The following is a 20169-nucleotide window of genomic DNA, read 5'->3' as shown; positions in this document are numbered from 1 at the left end:
TTACAGAGATTGTACCATACTCCACCCTCATTGGCATACCACCACACAACCCCCACACTCATGTACAGCAAACAACCAGTAAAGCCTAGTCACCCCCTCGTGGATAATGGGATTGGTGCATCTATACAGATGCCTACATGTAATATGATGTTTGTGAGTGGTGAGTTTGTGAGTGGTGATAGCTGTTAACTTGCTTTATGCAATGAGACATACCAAACAGCAGATATCAATTTCAAATTTTTTATAACACATGTATATGTATACAATAACAAAAAAAAAAAAACGTTAGTTGCTGCTGCCCTCCCCTTGGCCAGCCACATAACGGGCCAGCAGCGCCGCATGCCGCTCCACTTTGGCCATCAGCCTCCTGTGGGCCGACATAATCCTTCTTTGGGAGGACATGATTTCGGCCAAAGTGGGTATGCCTATGGAGGGAATGGTAAAATTAATAAATCATAATTTTTATTTCTGCTTATTATTACAAAGTAGGAGATTCATGACTTACGGTTATCCCCCTCGTCCGATACAGACTCACTTATGGAGCCTGGACTAGCATCTATGATAACAAAAAACACTTTATAGTACTCAACAGCTTTTTGTTTTGTACTTTATATGGCGTTAATGTTATATTAAAAAATTACCGGGGGCCGATCCGGCCGGTGGCCCCTGTGGGTGGTACTCCTCCTCCTCCTCCTCCTCCTCCTCCTCCTCCTCCTCTGGTGGCTGTAGATCCACCGGGGGCTCGGGCACATGCTCTCCCTCCTCTGCGGCCCCTTGCTCCTCTGGGGGTTCTTAAGAAAATATAAAGTTTAATGTGGTTGCGTTATGATACATATAGGACTGTGGGGGGTACATTGAAATATATGGCGGACTACGTAGCCTACCTTATACAAGGACTATGGGGGTGAATTTAAACACATTGTGGACTATGTGGTGCAGTATAATATATGGAGAACTCTGGGGTGAATGAAACTTCATGGAGAACTCTAGGAAATTCATTACAGTTCATGGAGGACTATGGGATGCATTCTAATATCTGAAGGGTTATGTGGAACCCTTTATACTATATGGAAGGCTATGTGGGGGCCAATATTGTATTTGGAGAACTAGATATGAGGGGGGACAAAAATACAAGCAGGAGATGGAATTTTTTTGTGCTGAGGGAAAAAGACCCACTACCCACAGCACCCGGCTTTGCCATGCTCTCTCTGATATGGGAAAAGCTGGGTGGTGAGGGAATGATGTTTTGCCAAGCATGGCGAAGCTGGGTGCCAAGGACAAGAGGTATATCAGAACATATGAAAACTGTGTGCTGATAGAGGGTTGTCAGTTCATGGGAAATCTTGGTGTAGAGAGCCTACTGTCTGCGTAATTTCCCTGTGTCCCGAGTGTCAGTGTAATTAGCCCGTACCACAAGTGTCGGTGTATCTATCGATCTATGCAATAGATCTCTATATATAGATCTGTTACATATTATATATATATATATATATATATATATATATATATATATATATATATATATATATATATATATATATATATATATATATAATCTATCTATCGTTCAATGCAATAGATCTCTATATATATATCTATTACATATTATATATATATAATCTATCTATCGATCTATTACATAGATCGATACATTATATAAATACTTTTAATGATTTAAAAGAAAACAAAAAATATATATATATAATAAATATATATACATTAAAATATATATATTTATTATTTAAATATTATCTGTATATATTTATTTTTATAATTATATATATATATAATTAATATATTATATATTTTTATAATTATATATAGATATATATTATTTATATATATATATATTATATGTATATATTTATTTTTATTATTATATATATCTAAATATATTTTTAGAATTTTATCTATATATCTATATATATATATATATATATATATATATATATTTTATATGTATTATATATATATATATATAATCTATCGATCTATAAAATAGATTATATATATATATAATTTTAATTAAGTAAAAGGATATATATATATATATCATAAATATATACATTTAAATCTATATATTTATTATTTATTATATATGTATATTTTCTTATATTTATATTTATATATAATTAATATGAATTATATATATATTTAATTTAAAAATATATATATAGATATATATATATATTATTTATATATGTATTATATATTTATATATTTATTTTTATAATAAATATATATATATATATATATATAGATAGATAGATATAGATATATATATATATATATATAAATAGATATATATTTAAGAACACCATTATACGTTGCCAAGGCACACTCATCTGCGCCTACCTTGGTTTTGTAACTCTGCTTGTATGGCAGAGATCCGGGCACTGGAGCGGTACCGCAGATCCGCTAATTTTTTGCGAATCTGGGCGCAGGTGCGCTCCAAATGAAATCTCCTCCTCAACCCACGTTGGATCCTGCGCAGGACCGCTTTCTTATGGAGAAGTGGATGCTCTTGCGCCTCACGGCAATCATAATCGCGAGCATCCACTTCTCTAATTAGGTAACGGACCTCCGCCTCTCCCCAAGCTGTTGCCATCCTGCGTGCCGCCATTGTTCGCTGGTGTGTCTACATAGCAAACGCAGTTGCGTCACCCGCGGTAACGCCTCTTCACATCTGATTCGACGGATAGCGTCACGTGAACGCTAGCTCCAATCAGATTGGGGTGGACGTTGTTGATCCTGCTCCAGCCAATGGCCGCCGATATTACATCTTCGGCCATGGCTGGATTGTTGATTTGTGAAATATTACAAATGCTATGTTTGAAGGTGAAAGTGCGACGCACTTTTAACAAATCAGAATGATCTTTGCTGCAGAAATGAGATCGCGCCATGACGCAAATGCTGTGTCAAGGGGTCGTGGTATCACACACTGCAAGCGCACATACAATTATAAAAAATCGAAAAAGAGATGTCGTTTGAAGGTTTCGGGGACGCACAAACGTCCCCGTTTAAAAACCCCAAATGAAAATATATAAGGCTTCATATTCATAATTTGTGTGTTTTTTTTATTGCATTGGTACATGGAAATCAAAATTGTACAAGAGCCCTAAATGATGTATTCATCATACAGCTGGACGCCAAATTGAGGAAGTAAATAAACCTTTGAAGGGTTTTACCTAAAGAAAAGCAATGTTGAAGTTAAAAGTGAACATTTTACTTTTAAACCCAAAAACAATTTTAGTCATACCATTGAGCATTTCTACTATGGTATCAAGATAAAATTCACCATAAAATATATTGTGCAATTTCTTCTTAGTGCACCCATATGTAATATGTGGTTGAAATCAACTGGTTTGGCACATATTTTGGCACGCTGTTGTTCGCTACGCTCACTCTCAATGTGCGATCCGGAGCAGGAGGCCCAATGATAGCGGTGTCATGGCTTCAGTGGGGGTGATTGTAGTTTATATTCGTGACGCCACCTTAATCCGCCGCTGCTGTATGGGGCCTCCGGGGGTGATGTAACGGCAGCAATGGTGGTACTGCTCCCCACAGTAGCCCTTAATAGTGAATGAATGACAAACAAATCTTGTGGAAAGTTAAAACAACTGTTTATTAAAGTAATCATTTTGCAAAAATGACATTTTAGTATAAATGTGATGAACATAACAATACAAGTAACCATATATTTTAAAATTAGTATAAATGTGATGAACATAATACAAGTAACCATATATTTTAAAATTAAGAAGGGAAGTTTCTAAAACAAATCAATACAAGAAAATAAAACTCAGCATAATAAATGTGCTCAATACAAGTTTATCTAATGCTGCCACGTAATTGCACCAGGACCATTAAAATATTGGCAGTACTTTTCTCGACAGGCCTTCGCATCATCGGTATTTCTGCCGGGCGCCAATGGTTGAAGTCCTGCGATTGCGGGATCTTCAGAATGCCATTCGCCAAGCACCACTTCGCCATTTAAGTCATCAGAGTCTACAAAGCCTGTTGGACAGTACGTAATAGCATCTCGCCGTCGAAGAAAGTTGTGAAGGGCGCAACAGGCCAAAACAACTGCGTCTATTGATGGTAGACTCAGGTTAATTGGTGTGTGGAAAACGCGGAAGCGATTTGCCATTATCCCAAAGGCATTTTCCACAACCCTGCGTGCCCTTGATAATCTGTAATTGAACCTTTGTCTTTCCGCCGTTAGACTTTTCTGTGGGAATGGTTTCATGAGATTGGGATGAAGTGGGAAGGCTTCATCGCCCACAAATACAAAGTTAAGGTTTGCGGTAGTGTCAGAGTTGGGGGGAAAATGCAGTTCACCATTTTGCAAACGTTCACCAAAGCCTGTGTGTTCTAAAACCCCACCGTCAGAAACCCGGCCATTCATGCCAACATCAACAGCAATAAATTCGTAATTGGCATTCACAAGGGCCATTAGGATGATGCTGAAATAGCCCTTATAGTTATAAAAATAGGAGCCGCTGTTCAGTGGTTGAGTGATCCGCACATGTTTCCCGTCCAAAGCACCACCACAGTTTGGGAACTGCCAAAGGTGTTCAAAATCGGTGGCAATGTTCTGCCATTCCTCCACAGTTTTGGGGAACTCAATGTAGTTACGCAGACTGTGGAAAATTGCTCTACATGTCTCCGGAATAAGAACGCTGAGCAGGGACCTTGAAATTGCAGAAGAAAAATGTAAGTCTTGCAGGGAGCGTCCGGTGGCCAGGAAACGCAGCGTGACTGCCAATCTTTCATCTGCCGGGATGGCAGCACGCATCGCTGTATTCTTGCGCTGAATAATTGGCGTAACTCTTTCGAGTAAAAGGCTAAATGATTCTTCTGACATCCGCAGAAAATTGCGGAAATCCTGAGGATTATTTTCCTGCAGCTCTCTTAGCAGTTGCATGTGGGAGTATTTGTACCTCTTCTGCAGCCACTCTCTGGTCCACATGCGGCGCTTTCGTTTGGAACGCCTCTGTTCCACTTCACGTAGCCGACCGGCCTCAAACATCAATGCAGCACCCAGCACAACACGCTGCATGTCATTCATGTTGTCCACACTGCAAAAAAACATGTAAAGATGAGAAAAGTTGCTATAAACCAATCACATTTTTTGGGGGGGTGTAAAAGAGACACTAAAATGGCCGCCCCCATAGAAGTGCACCACTTCTAACTGTGTCAGAGAAACAAATGGCGGCTGTAACTGTGTCAGAGAAACAAAATGGCGGCTGTAACTGTGTCAGAGAAACAAAATGGCGGCTGTAACTGTGTCAGAGAAACAAAATGGCGGCTGTAACTGTGTCAGAGAAACAAAATGGCGGCTGTAACTGTGTCAGAGAAACAAAATGGCGGCTGTAACTGTGTCAGAGAAACAAAATGGCGGCTGTAACTGTGTCAGAGAAACAAAATGGCGGCTGTAACTGTGTCACAGAAACAAAATGGCGGCTGTAGCAGAGAGACAAAATAACCAGCAATACTAGATAAGGACACATAAAAGGACGATGGACGCACAAAAGGCAATATGTATACAGATAACAACCAACCACTTTCATGATCCGCAAAAATAATTACTATCTATAAACACAAATACTTTCCATACTATAACAAAAACATGGAACAAGTAACATAGACTTTACGAAAATGACTTACCACGTCCAGAAAATGCAGCCGTCTATGCTATCTATTAATAATCGCAGTTTCGATCCTCACAGCGACACGCTCGGGAACGAATGAGGGATATACAAGTGCAGATGCAGCTTTGATTCGAAAACCAAGCAAGCGGGAACAAAGCACGAATGAATCTGTAATACAGCGACACGCTCGGGAACGAATGAGGGAAGATGCAGCTTTGATCCGAAAACCAAGCAAGCGGGAACAAAGCACGAATGAATCTGGGTGTAGTCACAGGTTTGCTCCTAGAAGACTCAAAAGGGAACAAAGCATGAAGCGATACCCAATCAGAGCGCAATAGTGTTCTCATTGCTAACCAATCGTTGCAGAGAGGGGGGCGTGGAAATGGCGACGTAACTACACACTATTGTTCTCAGCGCCAACCAATGGGCGCAGAAGGGGCGTGGAAACGGGGACGCAACAACACGCCTTCGTGCATCTCATCTAGGTCGTCAACGAAATCGTAAATAGGGTGTCAAACATACAGATTCATGCAGCCCAGCAGGACTCCAACGAGCCAAAAATGGCCCAAGCTGTTCGGCATCGATCAGCGATTTCGCAGCAGGGGGTGAATCGTTGGTACGTGTCAAACATGACGAGATCGCAATTGAAGTCGTTCTTGCGTCACAGAAACTGTGACGTAGTAACGATCTCGTTGTACGATCTCGTTATGTGTGAAGTGGCCTTTAAACTTGGTCATTTAATGGTTAAAAGGAATAGTAAATGTGAGGATTTTGCGGTGAGACAGTTCCTGAAAAAATGTGTGTCCGTGACAAAGAGTGTACTCTGCACATATGGTGCTGCTAGGCTCCGCCCACCTGGCACTCTGCACACATTACCCCGCTAGGCTCCGCCCACCTGGCACTCTGCACACATGGTCCTGCTAGGCTCCGCCCACCTGACACTCTGCACACATGGTCCCCGCTAGGCTCCGCCCACCTGGCACTCTGCACACATTACCCCGCTAGCCTCTGCCCACCTGGCACTCTGCACACATTACCCCGCTAGGCTCCGCCCACCTGGCACTCTGCACACATGGCACTGCTAGGCTCCGCCCACCTGGCACTCTGCACACATTACCCCGCTAGGTTCCGCCCACCTGGTACTCTGCACACATTACCCCGCTAGGCTCCGCCCACCTGGTACTCTGCACACATTACCCCGCTAGGCTCCGCCCACCTGGCACTCTGCACACATGGTCCCGCTCGGCTTACCTGCGGTAATGAAGTCCCGACCTCAGCGCTGTCACTGTCCTCCATGGTCGCCGCTTGTCACATCACCTTCTCTCACTTCCGACCCGAGACTGACTAGCGGTGACGTCACAGGCCGCTCGCGATACTTGGCTGTGAAGATGATTGAAGTCAGTGTGCAGGAGATCAGCGCAGGTAATGTACCTCGCTGACAGCAGCACTTGTCATCCCCCGCAGTGACCTGGGCTGACCCATTGATGTTAGCTCAGGTCACTGCACTGCTCTCCCAGCCAATGGGGAACATCCTGCTCTTCATTGACTGGGAGAGTGTGGATCGTCATGGGAACCCCTTGGATTACACCAGACCTGGATTTGTTTTTCTTTCTAATAAATTGGTTAAAGAGGGAATGTATTCGGGAGTGTTTTTTCAAATAAAAATGTGTTTGTCGTCTATTTTTTTTATTACTGACTGGGTTGGTGATGTCGGGTATCTGATAGACGCCTGACCTCACCAACCCCAGGGCTTGGTGCCAGGTGACATTACACATCTGGTATTAACTAGTGATGAGCGAGTACTAAAAAGCTCGGGTGCTCGAAGCTCGGGCCGAGCATCCCAAGATACTCGTGTACTCGGGCCGAGCAACGAGCCCAATGTTATCCTATGGGAGACCCGAGTATTTTTGTGAAATGACCCCCCGGCAGCATGGAGAAACCCTAAAAATGTCACAAAAGTCTCAGAAGAGTGCTCAAATGACATGGCAACAGCATGGGGAAGACCCCTTGAAGCATTTATCACTGAAAAGTCACAGCTGTGAACAATTTTGTCCGCGTTTTACGCCATTTTTACGGACTCACCAGAAAACCTTCCAAAATGACCCCAAAATGATTTTTCATGGCAGAAATGTTAAGGGCACATACGCAATAGTGAGATAGAGCTGGTGTATGTTACTTTTTGAGATTAATACATGAAAGATTTTACGTGAAAACATTGTGTGGCACTCCGATGTCCCTGAGAAGAGACGTACATGAAGGCCTCTTGAGTGTAATGTGCCCATTTTGAGGAAGTGAGTCTTTCTAGTATTTTCCTTTGCCAGGGCAGTCCAAAATTGTGAGGTTCACCAATGCCCCTGCATACAGACGTGCATGAGGGCCTGTAAACCTGAAGTGCCCATTGGAAGGAAGTGGGTCTATTGTAGTATAGCCCTTAGGCAGGGCAGCCAAAAATTGGGAGGCTCCACGTTGTCCCTGGATAGAGACGTGCATGAGGGCCTGTAAACCTGAAGTGCCCATTGGAAGGAAGTGGGTGTATTATAGTATAGCCCTTAGGCAGGGCAGCCAAAAATTGGGAGGCTCCACGTTGTCCCTGGATAGAGACGTGCATGAGGGCCTGTAAACCTGAAGTGCCCATTGGAAGGAAGTGGGTCTATTGTAGTATAGCCCTTAGGCAGGGCAGCCAAAAATTGGGAGGCTCCACGTTGTCCCTGGATAGAGACGTGCATGAGGGCCTGTAAACCTGAAGTGCCCATTGGAAGAAAGTGGGTGTATTGTAGTATAGCCCTTAGGCAGGGCAGCCAAAAATTGGGAGGCTCCACGTTGTCCCTGGATAGAGACGTGCATGAGGGCCTGTAAACCTGAAGTGCCCATTGGAAGGAAGTGGGTGTATTATAGTATAGCCCTTAGGCAGGGCAGCCAAAAATTGGGAGGCTCCACGTTGTCCCTGGATAGAGACCTGTTAGGTTCTTAGAGCCTCCGTGCTTGCATTTAAAAAACGCACGTGTGTGCCTGTTGGTGGCAGCTTTCCGCTGCATTTGTGTGAGTTTTGCAAAAACTTGGATATAACGCACAAGTCTAGTGAATAATACACATCAGCACAGCATTGCAAAATGCGCAAGGGCGTTGTCAACGAACAAGGAAGTGGACGTGATGGTGGTGCAGGCAGAGACCGAGGTTGTGTGCAAGCTCTAATTTCGCCACAACAAAGGGCCACATCTAGTCGCTCGCACGTCCTGTCCCAAATTCTTGGGGACCGCAGCAGTACACCGCTCTTGAACCAAGACCAGTGTCAACAGGTTGTTAGTTGGATAGCGGATAATGCTTCTAGTCAGATTGGCACCACCACAAACACTCTGTCTTCCACACGGTCAAGTGTCAGTAGCCGTGATACTGCACCGCACATTTCAGAACCTGATCCTCCTTCCTACCACCAGGCCGAGTACACGTCCACGGACATTACTGATCCCACACTTGTACACTCGGAAGAGCTGTTCGTTCACGTTTCCATTCACAAATTCTGGCCTCTCGCCAGCTCCTGTTGAAGTGGGCCATGACGAGATTGTATGTACAGATGCCCAAATATTTGAGCAGCCACGTTCTCACGAAGTTGGCAACGTGTCTCAACAAGGGGTGGACGATGATGAGACACAATTGTCAGGAAGTCAGGAGGAGGAGCAGGGTGCGGAAGAGGAAGACGACGTGGTGGATGATCCAGTAACTGACCCAACCTGGCAGGAGGATATGCAGAGCGAGGACAGCAGTGCACAGGGGGAGGGAGGCGTAGCATCCCAACAGGCAGTAAGAAGCAGAGTGGTGGCCCCAGGCAGACGTCAGGCAACTGTTCCCCGGAACAACACGACACAAGGTGCCTGTACAAATGTTAGGTCTTCCCGAGTCTGGCTGTAATACTATTGTATGTATTGAGGATTTCGATTGCGTTAGGGCAATGACAACCAGAGACGAGTTCTTGGTGCAAGACGTTTATAATATGCAACCAGCAAATATGTACATAAACGGAACAAAAACACAGTAGAACATAAATACAGGAAATACCTTCCAGGGACGGAGCGAAAGGGAATTCCCGGGACCGCGCACCGGACTCCCCCAGGGAGACCACCAAGAGCGAACCCCTATACAGGGACTGTCTGGCAATCACCCCAGAAGCCCTAAATGCGCAGCAGCCGGGACACAAAAGGGCAATAGGTAAGTCCAAAAATGTCCGTACGTGATGTGAGTCCAGAGTGGTATTAAACGGAAGGAACCGGGCAGAAGTGCCGACCAAAGACGGCAAACGGAGTCCGGGCACAGCTAGATGATACCAGATGAAGTCCAGAGTCGGTGTCGGTTGTTTTCCAAGAGGATCCGAATAACAATCAGGAACCAAAAGCAGCAGGGCAGGAGCACACAGGAAGCAGTATACTCAGGCACTGGACTAAGCTTTAGGGGCGGCTTTTAAACAGATGGACAGGAAGTAGGGCAACAGAACAGAAAACTCCATGTTAACAAAGGGCAAGCTCTTTCAAAAGAAAACTGGAAAACCCGGAACTCTGACACTGGCAGTTTTTTAAGTTGGCTCCAGATGATTCTAAAAAGGCCATTTGCAACACCTGCCATGCCAGCATCAGCAGGGGTACCAAAACTAGCAGCCTGACCACCACCAGCATGATCAGGCACATGTCAGCCAAGCACCCGACTTTGTGGGAAGTACAACAGAGTCGAGGAGCAGTGCTTGCTGATGTCACTGCTACGTCTTCGCTGGTTGTGCATGCGAGCCAATCCCCTGTCCATGCTGCCTGCGAACAAGCCTCCTCCACTCCTGCACCTGCAGTTGCCTACGCAGAAAGAACACCATCATCAAGCACGTCCTTGTCCCAGCGCAACGTTCAGTTATCCATTCAGCAAACCTTTGAACGCAGGCGCAAATACACTGCCAACACCCCACATGCCACAGTTCTAAATGCTAACATTTCGCGACTGCTTGCGCTGGAAATGTTGCCTTTTAGGCTGGTTGAGACAGAAGCATTCCGCGACCTGATGGTGGCAGCTGTCCCACGTTACTCGGTCCACAGCCGCCACTATTTCTCCCGGTGTGCCGTCCCCGCATTGCATAACCACCACGTGTCACAAAACATCACACGTGCCCTGAACAACGCTGTTTCAGCCAAAGTCCACCTAACCACAGACACGTGGACAAGTGCATGTGGGCAAGGCCGCTACATCTCGTTGACGTCACACTGGGTTAATATTGTGCAAGCTGGGACCCAGTCTGAGCGAGGGACGGAACACGTCCTTCACACACCAAGTTTTGCAGGCCCTACCTCAGTCAGGGTTTCACACACACTCTACAGCTCCGGAATGTCATGCTCCTCAGCCTCCTCCTCCTCCTGCGCATCCTCATCCACTTTACCCTCCACACCAGTCCCAAGCTGGAAGTGTCGCGGGCGGAGGAGGGGACGGTGCGCTCTCCCACTGCTCGGGTCCGGCTGACGCTGCTCTACGGCTGCTGCTATCGCTCGTTGGCTCGAGCGATGGCCGGATCCCGGGGACTCGAGCGGCGCTACTCGCCCGTGAGTGAAAAGGGGTGGTTTGGGTTTTGGGGATATTGTCCGTGACGCCACCCACAGTTGTGGTGATTGTGTGGACACCACCGCTGCTCTGGACGGGGATCCCGGGAGCCTGTGACAGGGAGCAGCTTTGTTGTTATTTCTCCCCTCCGTGGGTAGGGGGGTTGGTTGTCCCGGGGCCTGGTGATGGGGTAGAGATGGATGACAGGCGGGTTGCGGGGCCTGATGAGGTGCAGGGTCGCAGGGGCAGCGCTGTGCCGCACGGCATGGAGGTACTCACTCAGCCCAATGATGATGACACAGTTCACGGTAAAACAAGTGGCTGGATGGACGGGTCACTCGGACGGCTGCGGTTGTTCCTCCCTGCAGGTTAGTGATGACTGTCTCTCCCTGCACCTAAGTTAAGTGTTGGTAGTGATGGTTTCCCAACGGTAACCCGCTCCCCGACCTGGATATGGGCCGGAGGAGCCCCTTTTGCCCACAGGCGCTGGCCCTGGGAGACGGTTGCCCTTGGCGGTGGCGGTGTCTCCCCTTCACGGTTGTACGGTTGCCTTCTATCTGGACTTGGCTGTTTGGAAACCCTGAGGTTCCCTTCACTAACGGATTTGGCAAATTCACGGCGACACCAAGCCTTGCCGGGATCCGAAAGTCCTCTGCCAATGGTGCTGGCTTCTCTTTGTATACCGGTCCTGTACGGCCGGGTCACCACCCGTCCACGGTCCTTACGGCAGACTCCAATCGGCCTCAACTGCAGACGGTCACCACATCCTGCCAACCTTGCTGTCCTGTCCGGTCCACACACCCTGACCAACTTCAGGCTCTTTGCTGTCACTTTTCTCCTCTCTACTACTTTCCTCCTTCCACTTCCTTAGCTTAACTCTCACTGCCTGTGTTTTCCCTCCTCCTCGGTGGGTGGAGACCAACCGCCTGGCTCCACACCCTGGTGTGGACAACAGCCCCTGGGGAAGGCAACTAGGATTTTGTGTTTTGACTATGATATGCCTGCAGGGAGTGTGGGGTGTTTAAGTGTTGTGCTCTGTGGCCCCTGGCTTGTCCAGGGCGACACAGAAGCACTGCAGCACTGCCTCGGCGAAGCGGCAACAGGCTGTGCTGAAGCTAATCTGCATAGGTGACAAACCCCACAATGCAGAAGAGGTGTGGACAGCTCTGAAACAGCAGGCAGATCACTGGCTCACAACTCTGAACCTAAAGCCAGGAAAGGTCGTGTGTGACAATGGCCGGAACCTGGTGGCGGCTTTGAGGCGAGGCCAGCTGACACATGTTCCATGCGTGGCCCATGTGCTCAACCTCGTGGTTCAGCGGTTTCTAAAGTCATACTCAGAGCTGTCTGATCTGCTGATAAAAGTTCGCCGCCTGTCTGCACATTTTCGAAAGTCACCTACTGCTTCAGCCGGCCTTGCCGGCTTAAGACGCCGTTTGCATCTTCCGGCACACAGACTGGTGTGTGATGTCCCCACGCTTTGGAATTCAACTCTGCACATGTTGGTCAGGATATGTGAGCAGAAGAGGGCAGTTGTTGAGTACCTGCATCACCTAAGCCGTCGGGAAATGGGTCAAACTCCACACATAACACCTGAGGAGTGGAGAGGGATGTCCGACCTATGCACCATCCGCCAAAACTTTGAGGACTCCACCAAGATGGTGAGCGGCGATGACGACATTATTAGCGTCACCATACCGCTTCTCTGCCTTCTAAAATGGTCTCTGCTCAAAAAACAACCATGATGCATTGCAGGCGGAGCGCGATGAGTTTGAGCAAGAAACAGTAGTGGGTGTGGGTGATGATAACACACAGCCCAGCCTCGTCTCATCACAACGTGCAGTGGAGGACTATGACGAGGAGGAGGATGAAGACATGGAGCAACTCTCTGGCCAAATTGAGGATATGACATGCAGTCATATCCTCGGTTCAGCGTGGCTGGCCAGAGGACAGGGTAGATGATGAGGAGGAGGAGGAGGAGGAGGACAGCATGTTCAGTCATCGTGTTGGTCAGGATACTGAAGTGATGGCTGTTAAGAGTCTGGCACACATGGCTGACTTTATGGTAAGCTGCCTGTCTCGTGACCCTCGCGTTAAGAACATCTTGGCCGACAATCATTACTGGTTGGTAACACTGTTAGACCCACGCTAAAAGGACAACTTTATGTCTCTTATTCCCGAGGCGGAGAGGTCAGGCAAAATGCAGCAGTTCCAGAAGGCCATAGTCACGGAAGTAGGCAAAGCATTCCCCTCACAAAACGCTAGCGGCATAGGTCAGGAATCAGTGGACAACCAAGGCGTACAGCCGAGAGGGGCACAAGTCCAATCCGCCAGAGGTAGGGGAACAGTCTTTAAGATGTGGGACAGTTTTCTCAGCCCCTCACATACCACAGCCCCTGAGGTGAGGGGTAGTGCCACAAGAAATCCTAAGTTTGCCCAGATGCTCAAGGAGTACCTTGCAGATCAAACAACTGTACTCCGACATTCCTCTGTGCCTTACAATTAATGTGTATCCAAGCTGGACACGTGGCATGAATTGGCTCTCTACGCCTTGGAAGTCCTGGCCTGCCCTGCCGCTAGCGTTTTGTCAGAGCGTGTTTTTAGTGCCGCAGGTGGAATCATTACAGATAAACGCACCCGCCTGTCAACTGTAAATGCTGACAGGCTGACTCTGATCAAGATGAACAAGGGTTGGATTTGGCCAGACTTCACCACACACACCAACAGCAAATTACAGCGGAATTTAAAGTTTGTAACGGGAATTTGCCATGTACCTCCACTCACCCATGGTAACACACTTCTGGACTTTGGCTAATCGCTGGACTGCTCCTCCTTCTCCTCATGCGCCATCATGGTGACCGTTACAATAGTTAAGCCGTTGTTTCAGGTATACCCCCAGTGGTAAATTTTTTCGCCCATTCTTTCTGAATGGGCATTACAACGACAGGAGACCCGCTCCTTTGCAATGGGAACAATGTTTTGAGGCCCTCATGCACATCTCTATCCAGGGACAATGTGGAGCCTCCCAATTTTTGGCTGCCCTGCCTAAGGGCTATACTACAATAGACCCACTTCCTTCCAATGGGCACTTCATGTTTACAGGCCATCATGCACGTCTCTATCCAGGGACAATATGGAGCCTCCCAATTTTTGGCTGCCCTGCCTAAGGGCTATACTACAATAGACCCACTTCCTTACAATGGGCACTTCATGTTTACAGGCCATCATGCACGTCTCTATCCAGGGACAATATGGAGCCTGACGCTGCCACCGACTGCCACACACGTGCTGTTTTTAAATGCAAGCACGGACGCAATAAGAACCTAACTGGTTTTTAGGAGCGACAATTACTGAGAAGTCTGACACTATCAGACACTGCTGACTGACGTGTATTATACACTAGACTTGTGCGTTATATAATAGTTTGTGCAAAACGCGCACCTGTACGCTGCCACCGACTGCCACACACGTGCTGTTTTTAAATGCAAGCACGGACGCAATAAGAACCTAACTGGTTTTTAGGAGCGACAATTACTGAGAAGTCTGACACTATCAGACACTGCTGACTGACGTGTATTATACACTAGACTTGTGCGTTATATAATAGTTTGTGCAAAACGCGCACCTGTACCCTGCCACCGACTGCCACACACGTGCTGTTTTTAAATGCAAGCACGGACGCAATAAGAACCTAACTGGTTTTTAGGAGCGACAATTACTGAGAAGTCTGACACTATCAGACACTGCTGACTGACGTGTATTATACACTAGACTTGTGCGTTATATAATAGTTTGTGCAAAACGCGAACCTGTACGCTGCCACCGACTGCCACACACGTGCTGTTTTTAAATGCAAGCACGGACGCAATAAGAACCTAACTGGTTTTTAGGAGCGACAATTACTGAGAAGTCTGACACTATCAGACACTGCTGACTGACGTGTATTATACACTAGACTTGTGCGTTATATAATAGTTTGTGCAAAACGCGCACCTGTACCCTGCCACCGACTGCCACACACGTGCTGTTTTTAAATGCAAGCACGGACGCAATAAGAACCTAACTGGTTTTTAGGAGCGACAATTACTGAGAAGTCTGACACTATCTGGACTGTTTTACACTGTGTACACCAGCCCCAGATATGATGAAGGCTGGTATACGGTCACCACTAGGAATGGCTATATACCCTGCCTGCCTGCCTGTATACTGCTACAATAGTCCTGACAAGGACTCTTCTGGTCACTAGCCTGTATTCCGACCTGGCTATACTCTGCCTGTATATAGCAACAATAGTCCTGAGAAGGACTCTGCTACTGTACTCCGACCTGGCTATACCCTGCCTGCCTGTATACAACTAGAATAGTCCTGAGAAGGACTTCTGGTCACACTGTTTGCAGCCCTGCTCCGGAACTAACTATAAAGGGCCGCAAAGCTTTCCCTGAATCAGCGACACTCTCCCTACACTGAATGTCTGAATAGCTGTGAGCAGAGCACAGCGCGCCGGCCGATATAAAGGCTCGGTCACGCTGTGCAGGCCGGCCAATCACTGCAATTCCACAACTAACAGGGCTGTGGCATTGCAGTGGTCTGCCAGCCAATCCCTGCATGAGGGCTGGCTCTCAAAAGAGCGCCAACATGCAGAAATGAAGACCACGAGTACAGCACGAGTATCGCGAGATTACTCGGTCCCCGCCGAGCAGCCCGAGTACAGCGATACTCGTGCGAGTACCGAGTAGTGACAAGCATGCTCGCTCATCACTAGTATTAACCCCATATATTACCCTGTTTGCCACCGCACCAGGGCACGGGATAAGCTGGGGCGAAGCACCAGGATTGGCGCATCTAATGGATGCGCCACTTCTGGGGCGGCTGCGGCCTGCTATTTTTGGGCTGGGGAGAGTCCAATAACCATGGACCTCCCTAGTCTGAGAATATCAGACCCCAGCTGTCTGCTTTACCTTGGCTGGTGATCCAATTTTGGGGGGACCCCTACGTGGTTTTTTTTTAAAATTATTTATTTAATTTAAAATAACAGCGTGGGGTGCCTCAGTTTTGGATTACCAGCCAAGGTGAAGATGCCAGCTGTGGTCTGCAGGCTACAGCCGTCTGCTTTGCCCTAGCTGGCTACAAAAATAGGGGGAACCCTACATCATTTTTTTGGCTAAATAGAAAGCTAAGCACCCCTTAGTGCCACATGAAAGGCACCAAAGGGTGCAAAATTACAAAATGCAGGAGAGTGGGACATTATGTGTCTTTCTGCCATTATAATGACAGAAAAGACTGATATGAAGTTTACAAGCACTGTAAAATCACCAGGGCGCTCTACGCTGTGAAAAGCAGTAGAAAATGGCACTGGAGTGAACATGTGACCGCCTCATGTAGGATGAAGCTATGGATCCTGGGTAAACTTATGTATTTTCCCTCCTTCAGTTTTTTTGCAGTATGCAAAAAAAACAGAAGGCACACTGATGACAAACAGATGACATACGGACCGTCTATGGAATGGAAACGGATGCCACACGGATGCACCCATGAAAAAAAGCGGACTGTTTTTTGCAGACCGCAAAAATGGATCGGTCGTGTTAATGAAGCCTTATTCTGATCTGCCGTTTATAAACAGTAGGCAGAAATAAGTGAATAACGCCCCCCAGCGTCAGAAAATCTCCGGGTTTCAGGCATAGCTGAGACCCTGGAGAGCCTGATTCAGGACGGTTTTTCCGGTCCCCGGTCACGTGATCACAGGTATACACCGTACACCGATGATCACGTTACAGTAAATGACAGTGTCGGTAAAAAACTATTTATCTCCCATCTGGCATGAACAAACATGATAAATCTCCTACCCGGTCCCCTCTGTTCCCCCGGTGTCGCCAAAGTGCCCCCCCCTGATGCCCTCACAGAAATCCAAGATGGCCACGCGCACATCAGCGCGCCGGCCGCATTCACCCTACTCCTCTGATTTCTGTCGCATGTGCCATGACACATGCGACAGAAAACTCCTCCCCAGGCCCTGCCAGGTCACCCCCTATAACCCCACCGGTGTTCCCCGGTGTCCCACGGTACCTGTGCAGCGTTGATCCCCCGCGGCCCTCTCCTTCACAATAGAAGCTGCCGCATGCACAGAGCGGCTGTCAGCTCAAGTTCCTGTGTTCAGACACAGTGAGTGGTGGTTATGCATCTGTAAGCTAAATGGGTGGCATGGTGGCTCAGTGGTTAGCACTGCAGTCTTGCACCACTGAAGTCCTGGGTTCAATTCCCACCAAGGACACCATCTGCAAAGAGTTGGTATGTTCTCCCCATGTTTGTGTGGGTTTCTTCCAGGTACTTTGGTTTCCTCCCACACTCCAAAGACATACAGATAGGGAATTTAGATTGTGAGCCCCAATGGGGACAGTGTTCCCAATGTATGCAAAGCGCTATGGAATTAATAGCGCTAAATAAATGAATAAATTATTATTATTACTGCAATGCCCTGCTCATGAGTAGAGATGAGCGAACCGGTCGCGGTTCGGCTCGAGGTTGGTTCGCCGAACGGACCTCCCGTTCGAGTTCGGTTCGACGAACCGAACTCGAACTGCATAGGAAACAATGGCAGGCAATCACAAACACAGAAAAACACCTAGAAAACACCCTCAATGGTGTCCTAAAGGTGACAAACAACTCAAACACATTGGAAAGTGACAAGGACATATACTCATGCGAAAACAAAACAGCTGGACAAGGAAAAAGAGGAGGACACACAGATATAGGCATGGCACGCCCTTCTAAAATCATGTAAAACACCGCAAGGTGACTCCAAGCGGAGTCTCCCTTTTTTCCAAAAATTGGGCCACACACACACCCACCCCTTCAGTGGCAGCAGTTGTGCCCCAGTTGTACACTTCACAGCTACATTTGCATCAAGCACATTCAAAAATATGCCATTCTTATCCATCCCCAGGATGACACCGGGGTAGGTAGCAAAGTCTTTGCTGACCCATGACTTGTTCATCTTGGCTTCTTTTAAAAACAATGTAAGCAAGGGTTACTCCAAGCGGAGTCTCCCTTTTTTCCAAAAATTGGGCCACACAGACACCCACCCCATCAGTGGCAGCACTTGGGCCCTAGTTGCAAACAGGATGTTTTGATTTGCATCAAGCACATTCAAAAATACACCATTCTTATCCGTCGACAGGATGACACCGGGGTAGGTAGCAAAGTATTTCCTGATCCCAGCTCTGTTCATCTTGGCTTCTTTTAAAAACACAGCAAGCAAGGGTTACTCCAAGCGGAGTCTCCCTTTTTTTCCCAAAATTGGGCCCCACACACCCACCCATTCAGTGGCAGCAGTTGTGCCCCAGTTGTACACTTCACAGCTACATTTGCATCAAGCACATTCAAAAATACGCCATTCTTATCCGTTCCCAAAATGACACCGGGGTAGGTAGCAAAGTCTTTCCTGATACCAGCTCTGTTCATCTTGGCTTCTTTTAAAAACACATCAAGCAAGGGTTACTCCAAGCGGAGTCTCCCTTTTTTCCAAAAATTGGGCCACACAGACACCCACCCCATCAGTGGCAGCACTTGGGCCCTAGTTGAAAACAGGATGTTTTGATTTGCATCAAGCACATTCCAAAATACGCCATTCTTATCTGTCCCCAGGATGACACCGGGGTAGGTAGCAAAGTATTTCCTGATCCCAGCTCTGTTCATCTTGTCTTCTTTTAAAAACAATGTAAGCAAGGGTTACTCCAAGCGGAGTCTCCCTTTTTTCCAAAAATTGGGCCACACAGACACCCACCCCATCAGTGGCAGCACTTGGGCCCTAGTTGCAAACAGGATGTTTTGATTTGCATCAAGCACATTCAAAAATACGCCATTCTTATCCGTCCCCAGGATGACACCGGGGTAGGTAGCAAAGTCTTTCCTGATCCCAGCTCTGTTTATCTTGGCTTCTTTTAAAAACACATCAAGCAAGGGTTACTCCAAGCGGAGTCTCCCTTTTTTCCAAAAATTGGGCCACACAGACACCCACCCCATCAGTGGCAGCACTTGGGCCCTAGTTGCAAACAGGATGTTTTGATTTGCATCAAGCACATTCAAAAATACGCCATTCTTATCCGTCCCCAGGATGACACCGGGGTAGGTAGCAAAGTCTTTCCTGATCCCAGCTCTGTTCATCTTGGCTTCTTTTAAAAACACAGCAAGCAAGGGTTACTCCAAGCGGAGTCTCCCTTTTTTTCCAAAAATTGGGCCACACAGACACCCACCCCATCAGTGGCAGCACTTGGGCCCTAGTTGAAAACAGGATGTTTTGATTTGCATCAAGCACATTCAAAAATACGCCATTCTTATCCGTCCCCAGGATGACACCGGGGTAGGTAGCAAAGTATTTCCTGATCCCAGCTCTGTTCATCTTGGCTTCTTTTAAAAACACATCAAGCAAGGGTTACTCCAAGCGGAGTCTCCCTTTTTTTCCAAAAATTGGGCCCCACACACCCACCCATTCAGTGGCAGCAGTTGTGCCCCAGTTGTACACTTCACAGCTAGATTTGCATCAAGCACATTCCAAAATACGCCATTCTTATCCGTCCCCAGGATGACACCGGGGTAGGTAGATAAAGTCTTTCCTGATCCCAGCTCTGTTCATCTTGGCTTCTTTTAAAAACACAGCAAGCAAGGGTTACTCCAAGCGGAGTCTCCCTTTTTTTCCAAAAATTGGGCCACACAGACACCCACCCCATCAGTGGCAGCACTTGGGCCCTAGTTGCAAACAGGATGTTTTGATTTGCATCAAGCACATTCAAAAATACGCCATTCTTATCCGTCCCCATGATGACACCGGGGTAGGTAGCAAAGTATTTCCTGATCCCAGCTCTGTTCATCTTGTCTTCTTTTAAAAACAATGTAAGCAAGGGTTACTCCAAGCGGAGTCTCCCTTTTTTCCAAAAATTGGGCCACACAGACACCC

This window comes from Anomaloglossus baeobatrachus, chromosome 2, assembly GCF_048569485.1.
Source record: "Anomaloglossus baeobatrachus isolate aAnoBae1 chromosome 2, aAnoBae1.hap1, whole genome shotgun sequence".
Taxonomy (NCBI): Eukaryota; Metazoa; Chordata; class Amphibia; order Anura; family Aromobatidae; genus Anomaloglossus; species Anomaloglossus baeobatrachus.
This window is presented reverse-complemented; position numbering follows the sequence as displayed.